We start from the raw sequence: 18,606 nt of genomic DNA on the forward strand, positions 1-18,606 counted from the left end.
TGCTAATAATACAGTAAGAAAAGTCATTGGAGATCTCATTGCTTTTATTGAACATTCTATACTTACATTAACAAACGTTAGTATGTTACATGTTACAATTACTGTACATTCGTACCTGTTAAACGAGGTGTTCAAAGTGTCGTCCTTGCATCTGGATGCAATACTGTACGCGACTCCGCATTTGAGTTTCGAATTCTTTCGAACACCCCCGGTTCATTTCGAGATTGGTCACAAGCATGTACAATTCTCTGTACTCATTCTATCCATCCTGTTTGATTACAACGCCACCTCTCGAAAAACGTTCGGTTTTGTAAACAAAGAGCAAACCTCGGAAAGCGCAAGGAGTAAAGCACCCGGTGTTTACAAAATGCAATCAGTGACAGCTTCTAACCACACGTTCGCAATTATCTCGAAACAGCTCGTTTGCGGACCCATGTTTAGTGAGAGTTTTTTGCTTCTATTATCGTGTACTTTCAACTGTGTCAGTTTAAGCTATTACTTATGATACACCCTGTATACATTTTTGGGTATGCATATTTCGATATCGTCTATCCCACACGCTAAAAAGAAATTGGAATTGCGCGACAATTATTGGATCCCCCTTCAAATTAAGGGAAACGCTCACTTTATTGTTAGTATATCTCCACATAAAACTGGAGTTTCGAAGTGGGGCGAAGAATGACGGCAATAAGCGTTGGTATTTATATTTTAATTGTTTTCTGATCGTTTCTGCAGATGAGTGTCGATCAGATCAAAAACATGATGGATGAAAAGCATTGTAGGTGAGACAGATCGCTGAAATGATGCATTACTTTTTTGGTCATTATATTAATTAATACGTGGGTGACACTAAAAGTTTTTAGATGCGGCAACACTGATTGCAGCAATACATTGTCTCTAGGATATGTTGAAGTTAGTAGTCTGTGAAGTGTGATAATGCTGCAGAATTTATAGTTGTTAATTGTTGTGTGCCAGAAATTAGTCAATTATTGTCGTGTGTGTACAGTAAAATGGATTTAACACGGGAGCACTTCAGAGCAATGATTTTTTACGATTTTCGAGGAGGTTTACCGCAGCAGCAATGTTATGAAAGGCTCCGAAATGCATATCAGGAGGAAGCCCCATGCCGTGCGACTGTGTTTAATTGGTTTTTAGAATTTCGACGTGGACGTCAGAAACTCAGTGATGAATTACGTGATGGTCGTCCTGTGACAGCAACTTCTCAAGAAAACGTCGACAGAGTGCGTCGCATGATAGAGGAGGATAACCAGTTGACATATGCAGTTATTAGTGCAACACTGGGTATTGGTATGAGTCAGGTTCAAACGATCCTGCATGACCGCCTTGGTGTCAGGAAGCTCTGTGCCAGATGGATCCCACACCATCTTACTCAGGAGCAAAAGCAGGCACGGGTCACATGGTGCACGAAAATGCTGGGCAGATTTAACCAAGGACAATCAAATGCAGTGTATGACATCGTAACAGGTGACGAAACTTGGATGTACTGTTATGAACCCGAGAGCAAACGACAGTCGAGGCAGTGGATCTTCCCGGATGAAGACCCACCAACAAAAGTCAGGAAGGGACGAAGTGTTGGCAAACAAATGGTTGCCTCTTTCTTCAGTCAGACGGGCCATATTGCAACAGTGCCGCTACAGGGACGTCGGACCGTTAATGCTGAATGGTACACTACGGTTTGTTTACCGGAGATCGTACGGAAAGTTCGTGAAAAACGTCCACGAAGTCGCATTATTGTGCATCAAGACAATGCACGCAGCCATACAGCAGTACGAAGAATTCAATTCTTCAAAGCCTCCAACATCGAAGAAATGACTCATCCTCCTTACAGTCCCGACCTCGCCCCTTGTGATTTCTTCCTGTTCCCTAAAATCAAGGATACATTACGAGGTTCTTCATTTCCTACTCCCGAGAAGGCAGTCACCGCCTTCGTTCAGTGCATTCAAGAGGTGCCTGCAGATGTGTGGTCCCAGTGCTTTCATACTTGGTTTGAGCGGATGAAAAAGTGTATCAACTGTCATGGAGAATACTTTGAAAAATTATAGCATTCATACTTTTGGTCTCCAGTGTTTTACTTGCGCGTGTCTAAAAACTTTTAGTGTGACCTGTCGTATAAAAACTAACGTTATTGAAACGTTTCCAAAATTATTCCCTGTTTACATTAATTACAACAGAAGTGTTCAACTATAAATATCCCTTATTTCGCTTTCACATGAGATTATGTAAACCAGTGTTACGACAAACTCGGAACACCTGTTTCGCTCAAATTGGTAGGCAGATCATAATTGTAATTATCTTTCGCTGATGAACCATTATTCGGAACGGATTTACATAAATTAATCGACAGTAGCTCCCAAATGAAGCTTTAAAACTGGATTTATGTATTTTTATATAAACGTCAAGTCCACGTAAAAACTTATTTGTGTTAGAAAATTAGCACCGAGGTAGCACACAGTGTTCGGATCCCATTTTAAAACTGCAGGTCCATTACCAATTAGCCTATCTGTATATAAAGTAGACATAAAACAAATTAATTTCATCTAAAGAATAAATTGTTCCGCAGTTTTCAAAATTCAGAGCCCCCTAACTTTTAAAGTGTCTTCTTGAAGTTTGAAAAAATAAAATAACAATGCATTTAAGTACACTAACTGTATGAAACATTAAAATGTAATGAAAAACAGTTGTGCTGGATGTTCATTCATCTGGTAGATGAGCTCCCATGGATAAAATAATGATAAATTTGAAAATGGTTTATTTTTATTGGTTTACAATGTTTTTACTGTATAATTATAACCACGATAATAATAATTATTTTTATTATTTGTTCTATTCAAGTTTTATCAATGGCCCAATATCCCTTTCAAAATTTCTAGCGACAGTCGTGAACCCGGGTCTCCCGCGTGGAAATGAGACACCATACCGACAGGACAACTACGGTTCTCTATATATTTCCTACATACGGTACAAAACCCCGTTACATTGCGTTAATGCTAAAAATGGCATACCTGTAATAAATATAATATAATATAATATATATATATATATATATATATATATATATATATATATATATAGATAGATAGATAGATAGCTATCTCTCTATCTGAATAGAATATTTCGAAATAATATGCAAAAGGGTGGAGGGGGCAAACACACGGGAGATGAGTTCCACATAGAAAATAGTTTACCACGACGAGAAATATATATAGGGTGTTTTTTTTTAGAGTGATAGAACTTTGAATTGAAATAAAACACATAAAAAAATAAGTTTGAAGCCAATTGTGTTTTCATTGGAAAGATAACTTTCTGACATTTACTTTTTGAAAATAATTTCCGGCATATGTCCACCACGACTATAGATTGTCCAGCGAAAAGAATAGACTGTTGCTTCAAATGGGCTTTTAACTTTCCCTACATCCTCCCTCTTTTTAAATATTGTTTTCACTACTAAGCGCAAAGGTGAACACACTTGCTTTTCTTTCGAATGCAAAACGCTATTCTGGAACTGGTTAAGCTTTCAGACCAGCAAAAGTTCCTTCCAGCAGCGCGTGTTTTAAATTTTGTTTGTGCAGGGGCACGTGAACGGAGGGGAACGGCGAGCCCAGCGTTGTCGACTGCTTTCCACCCCACCCCCTCAGCCAGTACCGCGGTAGACAAAATTTCACGGAAGGAGAGGGTGACTGACCGTTTGTTTCGACGAGGAATGACTGTGGCGGATCTGTGCTTTGGGTTGTGTTGTGTTGTGCTGTAAAAAACCGTTGGTTTTAATACTGAAATATGAGCGGAAGTAGTGTAAAGAAGAGAAGGCGTGGTGAGGTTCTCAAAAGTAAAGAAAGGCAAATAGTAATGAATATTTTTGTTTATTTAAAACAGAAAAATCCGGATCGCAGTGTAAGTTGGTTAGCCAGCGAGATGGCGAAAGCAACTGGAGTTTCTCGGGCTACTGTGTATAAAATTCGGGGCGAGGTTTCTCAAGGTCCTTTTGACACACCAGGTAAGAAACGACCCAGGAAAAGATCGCCAATTACAAGTAGAAATGTAAAATATAATGATTTTGTCAGAAGTGCTGTGCGACGTAAGTTCACGAATTCTTTTTTAAAAACAAACCCCCAACACTTAATTCTGTTCTTGTTGCTGTTAATTCTGACTCCACATTACCGAATTTTAAAAGATCAACGTTTCATGTCTTTCTCAAAGAACTTGGCTTTTCGTATGAGAAAAGGGGCAACAAATCCATGTTAATGGAAAGAGAAGATTTAATTTCTCTTCGCCATAAATATTTAAGAGAGATTAGGAATTATAGGCGTGAAAATAGAAATATTGTTTACACTGATGAATCCTGGGTGAACACCGGAACCTCAGTCAATTATGAATGGAAAGACAAGACAATTACAACTGCAAAACAAGCGTTTCTGGCAGGTCTTTCCACAGGTTTAAAAAATCCAACATCTCGCGGAGCGCGATACGCTTTAGTGCATGCGGGTAACGAACGCGGTTTTCTGCAAAACGCCCGACTTGTGTTTCAGTGCAAAAATAATACAGCAGATGTCCATGATGAAATGGATGGAGAAACGTATGAGATGTATTTTCGGAAACAGTTGCTCGTCAATCTCCCTCCGGGATCTGTTATTGTTGTTGACAATGCCTCTTATCATAGCCGCAAGCAAGAGCCAATGCAGACAACCTCGTGGAAGAAGAATGATTTAAGAGAATGGTTGAAATCTCATGGCATACGTTATGATGACGACATGTTACGGAGAGATCTTCTGGAACTTACAAATATTCATAAAATTAAGTACGATAAGTATAAGATCGATGAGATGGCAAAACAGATGGGGCATACGGTGCTTCGTTTGCCCCCATATCATTGCGAACTGAACCCGATTGAACTTGTGTGGTCACAGGTTAAGCATTATGTGCGGTGTAACAACACTACATTCAAAACTAAATACATTGAAAATTTAATCACTGAATAATTTAAGACAGTAACAGTTGAAAACTGGCAAAATTTCGTATAACATGTCATGGACATAGAGAAGGAAATGTGGAATGCAGATGAATTGCAGGATGACGTTGATCAGATAATAATCCACTTGGGTGAAGATTCCAGCGAGAGTGATGATCTGACAGAAGAAAATGATTCTGGTGATGATTCTGCAATGGAAGGAATTAACTCCCTGGAGTGACATGTGAGAGAAAAGTAAGTTCATTAAGAATTATTCTTTCAGTTTATGTAATTTTGTGAATTTGTTTCTTGTTTTTAATAATAGCTCACCGTGAACTTATTTCTTCAATTTGTACGTACCCGCGATTCAAGCGCCACGCACGTTTGTTTGGTCTTGTACTTTCACTGCCAGCAAGTCCGTTACTCGCCCCTGCGGCAAGCGGCAACGCTGTTCTCATATACCCAACAGTCTATTCTTTTCGCTGGACGAACCGGATTCGATCAGTCCAATTTTCAACCGCTTTTTCAAGTAATTGTGGACGTATGTCGTTAATAACACGAGTTATGTTGGCTTCCAAAGCGTTAATTGTTGCTGGTTTATCAGCATAAACCACAGACTTTAGATATCCCAAAGAAAATAATCCAGTGGCGTTAGGTCCCATGATCTGGTGAGGCCAATTCACTGACAGCACCGATATTTCCGAAGTGCTCTATACGTTTGGCGAACAGAACATTGATTTTGGAAATATATTTCCACAATTTGTAAACGTTGTTGCGGCCTCAGTCTTTCCATGATCATATGCCAATGCTCACTGATATGAAATGACAAAACAACATGTCATCAAAACAAAACAAATGACAGCTATCCCTATCGAAAGTTCTATCACTCTTAAAAAAAACACCCTTTATATGTTCCTCCAGCCCTGGTAGGAACCGTGGAGATTTAATCCTCGACTGGAAACTTTTGATCGATTAGTTTATCCAGAGGAAGAGAGGTGGAAAAGCAGCGCTTGGTCAAAACGGCCCCATTCGCCATTTATAGGCGCGCCGAGTATAGGTGCTGTTAGGAAGAGCCATTACAGGAACCCAACAAAAGGTTTATTTTCAGCGATATGGAGGATACCGCGAAAATGTCATGGCGAATCTGCTCAAGTACTGGTTAAAAAAAGAGACTTTTTACAAAAGGGTGGCAGTTTCTGAACATGGCTACGTTGGCCTGTTAACATTTATCCACACGAAAGTTGCGTGGGCCGATCAAAAGAGAGTGGAGAATGTTCACGAAGCAGGGTGAATAAACGCATTCATGCAGGGTGTCTGGAGAAGCATGTGGGGACTATTTGTTGGTCTCCTAAGAATAGCAGTAGCAGTTTCACGTTACGAAGAAGTGGATAAGCGAGCCTCCGTGGTGTACTGGTTAGTATGATTCTTACGTTCAGCCTTTTTGATTCATTTTTCGGTAAAAAATTTAGCTTTTCAGCAAATTTTTTCCTCTCATTTTGATCACAATTCGAGTCGTTATCTTTCATTTTTCTGCAATCAAACCCGGGTGCAACTTGGGATGTGTATATTGTCCGTAACTGACACAGGAATGGTGGATACAGGAGCAACACATTGTATCCTCAACATTTTTGAAAGTGGTAGAGTATACCCCAAACCTTTTGATCCGAATTCTAACCCCCTCAAAAATTTCGACAGACGCAAGAGAATGCCGTTCAAAGAGTTTTGTCCATTATCTTCCTTACCACCGTGAACATATTGAGGTACTAGTTTCTCACTTCATTTCTGCTCTTTATGAGGAAGTAAAAACTATTTAAAATTAGTGCTAGAAATTATCTGTTCCGAAATTGTGCGAAAACTGTTAAGAACTATCTTGACAATAAACAGAAAATTTAAGAAAACTTTTTCAAATTAATTTTGTGAATATTGCTTTCTTATTGACAGTATAAGGCTACAAAAATGTTACTTTAAAAATTGAGAGCTGTGTGGTCAGTTCTAAAATTGAATATGTACACATATGTGTGTGTGTGTTTGTTTATACATGTGTGTGTGTGTATGCTAGCATGCGTATGTGTAGGTTGAACTTGGTAACCCCAAATCAAAAATGTTCCCGCGCCACTGGTGCCTTTCCCGAAATTGTTTCATTATTTCCCAATCACAGAGACAGAAATGCGAAGGTGAAGAGTCAAGTTTCTAACGCTGACAGTTGAACTTTGTTATTCCGAACTCCACTCTTTCTTAACACTACAAATCTATGCACATATGTATGGCTCCCTCTGGTATTCTATCGTGAAGCAGACAGACTTTGTCCAATAACCTTTAATGGATTAACGAAGAAATTCACAATTAGAAAAAAATGTAATGACTGAATCATAATAAAAATTTGAGAGAAATCTTATGTCAACTCCTAGTTACAAATGGATTGAATAAAGTGCCTAGGTCTGGTATACTGGGTATTAAATATCTCGATGGATCTATCAGTCAACAAATGACAGTAATTAGTTTAGAAACGAGAAACATTTTCAATATCATGTCCATGACATACCAATTGATGGAAAATTAGTGATCTTGATTGGGCTATTTAGTAAACTACGGGAACTACAAACTTAAATTATGTATCTTAAAGTACTTCTGACTGCTACGCGGGAGGCCCGAGTTCGATTCCCGTGGTGGGTGACCTTTTCCCCGCATAAAGTGGATCTGGGGCTCACCCAGCCCTAAAATAAATGCCTGCCTAGGGGCAACGGTCTAGAAGGTAAAGGCGGCTTGAGAGTGGTGCTGATCACATCACCTCCAAAATGGCCGATGGTGCAAAGAACACGGGGAACTTTATCTTTAAAGTACTAATATATTATAATATGCATTATTTTCATCAATCAATTTTTAAAGTGATAGATACGTAAACTACTGAACTGCTGAAGTTCTGATCAGTACGCATGGAGCACAAATCGGTTGCACAGTAAATGCAGAGCTCCAACTTGTTACTTTCTCTACGTAACATCCGGGTCTCCCGATGGCGTAGTGGTAACGTCATCGCCTTGTGAAATAGGGGTTCCAGGTTCAATATCCGGTGGAGACACATAGTGGTTCGGATCCCACTTTAAACTGTACGTCCAGTCACGATTAGCTATCTGTGCATAAAGTGAACTTAAGACAGCAACTCAACGTAACATATATCGGAAATTCATCACGAAACCAAGTGGGGTTAAAGTAATGGCCTGTCTTCAAACGATGATCGACAAAGTATTTTTAAGAAATAAAAAAGGAGCAAATGACACGCTCCCTACGGGGATATCACATCCCAACCTACTCGCCGTAGTGATTACTCAAGTTTTACATCCTTCAAAAACGAAACACTTAAAGAGGAAGAAGTTTCCCTGAAGAGTTAACAGCATGGAACAAAGAAATTATTGACAAACCCATTTTAAGTCTTACACTGCCGGGGAAACTTGCGAAGAAAACAGATACGGCAGCCATGTTTTATACGGAGCAGTCCACCTTAAAAGCTATATCGACATCCAGCGGAAGAAAAATGCCACGAACCTCCTCCTCCTTCCATGATGAATTGCGAGCTTCAGAGGAGGTGCTTAAAATGGATGCAAAGTTGCATGAAGGAAGAAGCAGCTTATTTGAGGAAGCAAAAACAAAATATATCGCCGCCAATGATACATTAAAGGTAGTGTTCTCGTCTGTGGATCGTAACGACAGTCGACTTTTCAAAAGTTTTCAAAAGCAAAATCAACTTGGTAAATAGCGCTTCTTATGTATTCTCCAAAGTACCTACGTTGCGGCGTAATATCAATTACCCATGCCAAAGTTAATTTATACAACTTCTATAAATTCTCAACGAAAAATGCAGGATCGACCAGAGTTGGGAACATTTACATTCAAGCAGCTGGGCCAATACCGAAATTTTGGGTCTACGCCAGAGGTCGAAGCCGAGACCGGAACAAAGGTGGGAGCGTTGAATCAACTCACCTTGACCCTTAGTATTACAATTAAGTCCCAAGATAGCTGAAATAATTGGAGTGTATTCCTGCAGACATTATAGAAGTTGTAGATTAGGCACACGTGTTTCAAAGGCAACAGATCCCGTTGCGGTAGCACGGCGATTCCACGCAGGTAAAACAGCGATAGCGAAAGATCAGGTGAGGCCAGGCCGGCTCGGTAGCTCAGTGGTTAGAGCAATGGCACGGTCGAGCCTGCATTGAAAGCACGTCACCATTGCCGAACAGCACTGTCACTCATGATGTTCTCCCCATATACGGCACAAATCTCCCGATGAATTTCGTGCTTTCAAGGATGGACGAAACAACATCCACGACGAGACAAGGAGTGGACGCCCTTCAATTGTGTCAAATGAACTAGTATCCAAGGTGAACGACAAAATTCGTGACAATCGGCGGTTCACGATTACCGAACTGTCAGACGTCTTTCCACAAGTGTCCCGTACGGTGATTATCACCTCTTTCCACAAATGAAGAAGAGGCTAGGGGCACAGCGCTTCAACAATGACCAGGAGCTCTAGGACAGTGTTCCTGCATGGCTGATGTCTTTGACATGGGTATTGTAAACCTTGTTCGCCGATGTGATAAGCGTCTCAACAGAAACGGTGCTTATGTAGAAAAAATAGCTTAGAGTTGTCTCTTTCAGTTGTATATAATAAAAACTCTCACAATGTCCTGGTTTTCTTTTATACCCAAACGGAAGTTACTTTCCGAATGACCCTCGTAATTTTGTCGCTAGAGTTTTGTTCGGGGGAGGGGCACAAAGGTGCTTCAGATGTGTGTGCTTCTGTGGTATAGATGTCTCTCTAATAGCGTATGGGGCAACGCCGTCATCTGATTGATGCATAGTCCACTCCTGACTACCCTATCCGAGTAACAAGTAAAACTTACTTTTATAAACAGTGTTTCAAGAGCTTGAGAGTTTGTTAATATATGCTGTATTTTTACGTCATTTTTCTTCTCCTTTTGGATCATTGCAACGATAGGGGTGAATGACGGTTAGACGAAAGAAATGGAGGGGCAATGGCCCACACATGGACAGGATGCAGAAAACAAATTCCACTGAGGATTACACTAGCCTAAGCGCCGTTCATTCAATTAAAAAGAAACTCATGGTTAAGAATTATACCGAAAGCATAAAAAAACTAACCATCATATATTAATTATGAATAGTGTAATAAACTCGACCAGTATTCTTCCATTCTCTATGGCCCACTGCACTATAGGAAAGATAAAAGACTTAATTTACAAGATTACTAGATTCTGAATAATTATTGTAACACGTTCATATAACTTAAAATTACCTACTGAACATCTTCGACATTCTACATCTTGTATTATTTACACATGATTCATTGTAAATATTATATTATTCAATAAATGACAATTGGTACTTACGGCTGATGTGGTAACGTGTTCACTGTAGCACAGCCGTTTCTCTCTGTAAAAATTAATGAAAATTAATGATTAATTTAAAATATAAGAAATTGAAATGTGCTTTTTAAAATCACCACAAAAGAGAAAATTGTGAAAATTACAAAAATGTCACGCCATCATAGGCGCAATCTGGCGGGGTTAAGGGGGCACGCACACCCCAATTTTGCAGGTTTACCAAATTTTACAATTTAATGGTACTTTTGTTAACCTCCTGGGACATGAGGAGCAAAGTAATGAATAATTTTCATGATTTCGCAAATGTTTTGATTTGATTTTTTAAGTCCACTTCGTGCACAGTAAGGCTAATCGGGACTGGACCTACAGTTTAAAGTGGGATCCGAACCACTATGTGCCTCCACCGGGTATCGAACCCGGGATTTCGCAAATGTAACAGTTTATTTAGCAAAATAGTCCTGGACGCTATTTTTATTGAATGAAAAACATTTTGATTTTGCTCATCAAAAGTTAGCAGTTAGGTCCAAAGTTACGCCCATACACGTCATAATATTTTCTTCTAAGAGGACTTTAATGCCCAGATAGGTTCAACTAGCGTGCCTCAAAAGGGCATAAAAACTCATGAAAGAAATGTTTCTTTGTAAAGTGTTGTTTTACACTCGCAGTTTATTAAACAGAAGTAGAAATAACATTTATTCTGCTAATATTGTGGGAATGGTAGCCATCTTACATCAAACCAACATATTAGAACTTTCCGACAGGTCAGGAAAATCAGTTCCGTCTAGTCACAAATACTTGATCAGCATCATCATGTTACCCATAGGGCTGAGAACGGTTACACAAAGATGAAACTTTCACACCGATTCATGTTTCAAATCAGAAGAAGCATACATTAACTTATTTCATCAGGACTTGATGCAAACCAGAAGAATTTTATTGTTTTAATAATTTTGCTGTATTCGGTAAAACACATACTGTAAAAAAGGTCTAAAGCACAAAAAAACTGGTGGTTTATTTTATTAGCGTCGCTTTTCTTCGACTTTTGGCTAATCGCGATGATAGGGATGAATGGTGATAGGTTGACATGGATCAAGAGGACGACACAACAAATACGCACAGAGGATTATACTGGTTGATAGTATGATCTAGTTAGCGTACAAAAATGCTGCCCAGAGTGTACTACATATGCAAAACTGGGCTTGTAAAACTCATATATCCTGCTATTTCGACAGTAGGATACTATAGATATACACGGATTTTCACACGAGGGACAAATTTTCTTACTTTTACCAGTTTCGGAGGGCCTCCCCGATGGCGCAGTGGTAGCGTCGTTGCCTTGTAATGAAGGAGTCCCGGGTTCGATACCCGATGGAGGCACATAGTGGTTCGGATCCACTTTAAACTGTAGGTCCAGTCCCGATTAGGCTTACTGTGCATAACGTGGACTTAAAACACCAATTCAATCAATCAATCAATTTTACCAGTTTCGGAAACAGATAAAACTTATCGAGAACTTTGGTATTATCACACAGAACTAATCCTTTGAAACGCATATAATCTGTGATTTCCACATTACGGTCCCAAATTTCAGTTTCATACAAAACTGCTAATTTTACACTGAATGAACGTGGAAGAGATGTTGGTATTTTGGTGCCTTCAGAGAAGTACACCCGTTCACACCCCACGAAACCCAGAGGGATAGACGTTACAATGTGGAACTCACCAAAATAGTAGTTTGTGGGAGAATGTTAGAGCTGAACACTTATACGGAGGATGAGTAGGGGAGGGGGGGGACAAGAGGAACACAAACGTTGCAAACGAAAACATAGATATTGGGTGGCATGATATATTTGTCAAGAGAATATGATAAACTTTAATCGGGGGCGTCATACAGAAATGGGAACTTCTATGCAGAAGATGTAACGAAGTCTACCGAAATGGAACCGAGCGCTCATACTGGTTCACTTCCCATTTGATTTACATTAAATCAAGCTGTCTGTGCTGCGCCGAACGTTTATGATAGATTTCCTGTCTTATACTGTGACAAAACTAGTGTATTTTCTTTGTTGAGACGGAAGGAGAGTGAAACCCACAAAAAAATATGAAAGCAGCCAGAGCAGAAGGAACGGGCGTAATTCGACTGTAAACATCGCCGGTCGAGAAATCCACTCCAAGACGTCGATAAACACGGGACGCCTATTCTTCCACTTCGGGCTTTATTAGCGACGAAGGTCAGTCTTGGTGGATTTTTTCCTCTCTTTGATAACCGTCATAAACCGCTAACGTCCGTGCAGGGGGCGCTGCAGACATCGGGAAAGAAAAGAACACGGAAGAGTGGTTCGCCAAAGGAAATAAGGGAAGGGTAAATGGATGGACGGATTGGAATCCCCGACGCCAGATGTCAAAATACGTCAACCCTCTCTTTCTCTCTTTCTTCCCGCCGCCATCTTGGCAAGACGTGTGATAACCCCAAAGAGCTTCCTTGTTGGATACAGAAAACTACTATTGTGACAGATAGTTTGACTCCAAATCGTAAAAATCAGATTTATTAGCCAAATGTCCAAATTATTTAGTCTGAATTGCTTCTTCAGCTCAAGACAGAAAAGAATTTGTTCCATATCTCCTAAATTACTTCCTCCATGAAAAATACAACGAAAAACGTTAAGTTGTTACCAGCTTTCTACACTTCCTTTAAGCATGTATTGAGTAAAACAATGCTACGAGGACACCTCATGTGGCTTTACATCAATTACCATAAATGTAGTGTATTTTGGTAGCTACGGGGATCGGCATTGGGCAACGCAAGACGGTCATATGAATCCCAACCTAAAATGCACAACATTCTACTGTTAAAATTTAACCGTATTTTGTTAAAGACGCATACCTTTCTCTCGTATGTACAGGCGTATTCTGATCGTCACCTCTCAGCCTAGAATGGGAAATAAATATAGCGTAGGCAGTGGCGTGCACAAGAGTGGGTTGGTGGGGCTCATATCCCACCTCCCCTTTGGACCAGTACGTCAAATACAGAAAAGGGTGTGTAAAATGAGGGCTGACTAATAATAATAATAAAAAAAAATACACGTAACCTCCCATCCTTTCAAAGATCACTAAGCGTCGGTCGGAATATTAAACACAGACGGACACACATATTATTACATATATAAGCGGCCTCTCCGATGGCGTAGTAGTAACGCCGTCGACTTGTAATCAAGGTGTTTTGTGTTCGATTCCCGGCGGAATCTCTCACTGGTTCGGATCGTACTTGAAACTGTAAGTCCAGTCCTGATTATCGTACCTGTGCAAAAAGTTAACTTAAAAAAAATACTTCAGACAAACTAACAAGGTACATAGGCAGGCATACAGTACAGCGTTGAAAAAAATCAAATTTGACTACTTTATTTTGCTTACAGATACTAATTGTAAACTTTTTTTTCTAATTGGACCATTATCATTATACCAATTACGCTCAAGTAAGTATTAGCCGATGATACTTCAAAAACAGTCACTGTCTTCATTTTCTTTACAGATGTGTAGGGCAGCGGAAATTCACGATCATAGACCATCATTTCTCTTATTAAACAGTATCTGAACGGGTGTATCAATTGATAAACCAGAACAAGATAACTTCAAGGAACTTTCCCAAGATTCGAATCCAGAACCAACAGCATTCCGTCATAGAGCCTGGTACTTCAATTCTGCGACACACCTGAAGACCACTGACACAGCAGTGAACATGAATGTATCGCTCTCCGTTGCTGAAGAACAGCAGTTTCATAACATTGTTGCACAATTGTTTTTCTCACAATCCCAAGGCATGTTCATGTTGATATTGCCACAGCTGTCATTCGCAGCAGAAAGCAGGAGCGTTTTCTTAAACCCTTCATCCAAGATTTACGGCTTTCCCAGATCGATTGTCTAGAGAGAACACGCGAAGGTCGAGTCGAGGGGTCCAGGCTATCGATTTTCGATTCGATTCGTATTTCACAACCGCTTGCATGTTGGGAAACATTAGGCAAAGTAAGGGAAGGAAGGAGCACTTCATTTTTTCTCTTTTTCATTAAAGTTATGACTAATGCAACTCGTGTTAATGAACTCTTACGTTCCTCAACAATAAGTGCATACAATTTATGCGAAGCAGATCTGGACCTTGAATCTGAAAGACGTTCGGTACAAAGAAGCCTTTCCCATCAACGAAAGGAGGTGTGAAATATAGTCTTGTGTGAAAAAAAAATGTTACCAATCTGTTTTACTTATGTATTTTGGTCTTAATTGACTTAATTCACGAAACGCGTGTTACTTTTATCTTCATAAACTTTTATTTTCTCGTATAATATTAAGTGGCCGCGGTGGCTCAGTCGGTAACGCGTCTGACTACCATGCTCAAGGTCCCGGGTTCGATCCCCGGCCGGTTCAAATCCGGGAACTTTTCTAACGATGGAAGCGGCCCCGGCGCCCACCCAGCGTCGAATAACATGGGTACCTGGGGGAAACCCTGGGGGGTAAAGGCGGTCAGGGGCGTGATGCTGATCACATCACCCCCAACAACGACCGGATCAAGAAAGTGTGGGGCGTTACCCCCACACCCCCTATACGCCTTCATGGCGTGGTGCTATGCACAGGGGAGCACTTTACCTTTTTTTTTTTATAATATCTAAGAAACTAAAAGTTAAAATATACAAAACAGTAATTTTCCCTGTAGTATTATATGGATCTTAAACTTGGTACCTTACATTAAAAGAGGAACATAAATGAAGAGTATTTGAAAATAAAATCCTTAGGAAAATATTGAGACCTAAAAGGAATGAGGAGACAGGTGAGTGGAAAAGGTCATATAATGCAGAACTGCACAATTTGTAATCCTCTCCAGATATTATTAGAATCATTAAATCAAGAAGACTTAGGTGGGCAGGGTATGTGGCACGAATGGAAGAGGAAAGAAGAGTTTACAGGATTCTTGTTGGGCAACCTGATGGTAAGAGACCTGTAAGAAGGCCAAGACGAAGATGGAGGGGTAATGTTGAGATGGACCTAAAGGAAATCGGTAAGGATGAAGAAGATTGAATTCATTTTGCGCACGATAGGGACAGATGGAAAGCTTATGTTGTTGCAGCCATCAGCCTTCGGGTTTAAGAAGGCTAGAGAGTTAGTTAGTTAGTTACGTATTCTGGTCAGGAAACTTTTGTACTTCTCTACGTACACATATCACATGGTGGTTGAATGATAAAGTAGTACAAGTAATGAACCCACCCGACAAAGTGGCACGTGTTCAGTTTTGTGACACGTTTCTCCATATGTGGGTACAAGATCCACGCATTGTCGACAACCTCCTGATGTCTGACGAGGCGCACTTTTAGCTGTCCGGGTCGGTCAACAAACAAAATTGCCGTTTCTGGGGTACAGAAAACCCGAGGCGATTGCATTCCAATAACCCAATTTTAAGTATTGAACTGCACTTCTTATCCAAGAGAATCTAGATGTACCACACTGTTCAATATAAATGTAAAATAAACTATAAAAGCATTTCACATAAAATATCTTTCTTAAAAAGTCTGGGTCTGGTAGAATCAACTTTCATTCCCATTTCCTAACAAATAAAGCAAAATACTTGATTTTTTCAGATTTTTCCAGGTTTTCTGGATGTATTTTCCAAATTCCTTGGCTTTTTCATTACTTTTTTTACTCACAGTTTTATTTCCCTGAATTTTTCAGATTTTGGAAGTTGGCATTGGTTGTGCATAAACTTTAATAAATTTCCATCCAGCAACTTCGTGATCGGATAATTCATGCAGTGCAGGACATTACAGTGGACATGTTACACCATGTCTGGAACGAGTTTGATTACCACGTTGATGTGTGTCGTGTGAACTGGGAAGTCCACATTGAAGGATTGTAATTTTATCTCCCATATCAAAAACTGGGACAGTTTCCGCCTCTAACAGTGTTTGTTTGCTGCAACCACGTAAGTTGAAAAATAAAATCTTTATTGACATTTATAACCGCACCATTCATTTGTGCATACCCTGTATATGAGGATTGTGTTTTAGTTCAACTTTATGCACAGTAAGGCTAATCGGGACTGGACCTACAGTCTAAAATGGGATCCCAACCACTATGTGCCTCCGCCGGGTATCGAACCCGGGACCTGTTGATTACAAGGAAACAACGCTATCACTGCGCCATCGGGGAGGCCCATGGCTATCCGATATCCGTTTTGGATGTAACGGATAATCCGGATATCCGAATAGTACAGATTTGATGAAGGATTTGTAGAAAATCCGTACAGTGAAATATAAGCATGACACATGACAAACAAAAGTATATGTGGATAGCCCGTAAAACGGATAAACCATACAACAGTCCGAATAATGCACACATTTGGATAACCGAACATCTCGGATAATCCGAATATCGGATAATTTGGATATCCGGATAATCAGAATATCTGATATCCGGATAGAAAATTATCCGATAACCGAATAAAAACTCCGGATTTGGCCATCCCTAAAGTATATATGTATTATACACCATCAAAATTACATTAATTAGGTTAACTATGTAATGACAGCCAATGCCTTAAAACGGTCGTCATTTTCTACAGTAGTTAGATGGCAGCGGAAATTGACGGTCAACCTTTTACAGCGTATACGAGATCAAAGGGATGCGCTACTTTTAAAACACCCTGTACTTGTTTAAACTCTTTGCGTAAACTATTTCCACTAAAATGACAAATAAAGTACAAGAAGGCGGAGGGGAGAAATACTAAAATCTTCCAACAACAAAAAACGGTGGTCTGTTAAAAATTGGCTTCCGCCTGTTAAGATTTTCAAATTCCACGCCCCAGCGAGGAAGAGGTGCGCCCGTCCAGAAACTGCAACCCACATCAATCTCGGCGGTCTAGAATCCTTGCTTGTATGCGGAGGGCCGATCCATCTATCCCCGAGCTATTCCCAAGGCGGCCCTACAGCTTGGCCTCCATGTTTCGATCCGCCAGCCATGTAATGAAAATGCATGCGGCGGCTGCTGCGGCCGACCGGGCCAGACAGCATGGTCCCAGCTCCCTCGGAACACCTGAACTCAGAGGCAACCCCGCCCTGGGCGATTAATCCGGGGAGCGGGCTACAACGAAAGGAAGGAAACGGTCTCTTGCTGAGGCTCACTGGCTTCCTCCTCTTGGTATATTTTGAACACAGGATGGCAATCTTTTGCAGGTCACCAAAGTCACTTAAAACCAGGGTTGTTGAAGGTCCAGGGACGGGAGCCTTTTCTCTCGCACAATTTCAATTCGGTACAAGTTGCGTTTTGTTTCATTGAAAACAGGTTCCTGGACAGTAGAGTGCTGCAATGAGCGTTTTTCGCTCGAGAAGCAAATAGTTCGCACGGGCAACGCTAGATGGCACACAGAATTGATAGTTCTTCCGCTCGAGCGAAATACACTCGAACTCTCGAACCCTATAACCACACGTATTTCCCTGATTTGTCTATGGTAGTGGGCCCTGAAATATTGATCGTGAAGTAAAAGACGAAGTGAAATTGAAAAATAACATAGTCATCATCTCCATGTTAAAATGCAGTTTTGTACCTAGTCTTACCATAAATACTGTCACAAAGTTTTAAGTAAATTGATACAAAATGCTGAGAGATATTGTAATATCCTAATAACATTACTGAAATGGATGCATGACAAATCAAAATCATTATTCAAAATGGCCACCCTTAGCACGCACACATTCCGTAAGTCTTTGTGGCCACGCATCAATTGAATTACGCAACGCATCGACTGGAAAATGAGCAACTGCCTTCAAAGTGTTACAAAGTCTTACGGATTGTGTGCGTGCTAAGGGTGGCCATTTTGAATATTGATTTGTGATTTTGATTTGTCATGCATCCATTTCAGTAATGTTATTAGGATATTAAAATATCTCTCAGCATTTTGTGTCAATTTACTTAAAACTTTGTGACAGTATTTATGGTAAGACTAGGTATATCTTACCGAGATATGTGAGTATGAAATAGATGATTATGGGCTGAAACTACCTAGACTGACATTTTATGTTTCTACGATTATTTTCACATTGAAATGATGTTCCATTCAATGTTATAACTGCATTTATTTATTTCGCAGAATATGATGATCCTTTTCGGTAAGTGAACAATGATGTACACGTACTTCTTGTACGGTGATACGATATTTGTAATTGCTTAGGCAGGTCTGTCAGCATGTGTATCCATCTTACGTTTCGGTTT

General features: G+C 40.1%; 1 protein-coding gene across 2 annotated transcripts in view; it reads right to left on the reverse strand.

Annotated features, from left to right (window-relative positions):
• Positions 1-18,606, reverse strand: part of LOC145988613 (protein Fe65 homolog) — a 486,515-nt gene that overhangs the window by 385,168 nt on the left and 82,741 nt on the right. For both annotated transcript variants that reach the window (XM_083123618.1, XM_083123617.1), the window contains exon 2: positions 10,366-10,408. The gene's annotated coding sequence lies outside the window, so the exon portion shown is untranslated. The remainder of the gene's footprint in view (positions 1-10,365; positions 10,409-18,606) is intronic.

Source organism: Lepisma saccharinum, chromosome 6 (genome assembly GCF_977018435.1).
Source record: "Lepisma saccharinum chromosome 6, izLepSacc3.1, whole genome shotgun sequence".
NCBI lineage: Eukaryota > Metazoa > Arthropoda > Insecta > Zygentoma > Lepismatidae > Lepisma > Lepisma saccharinum.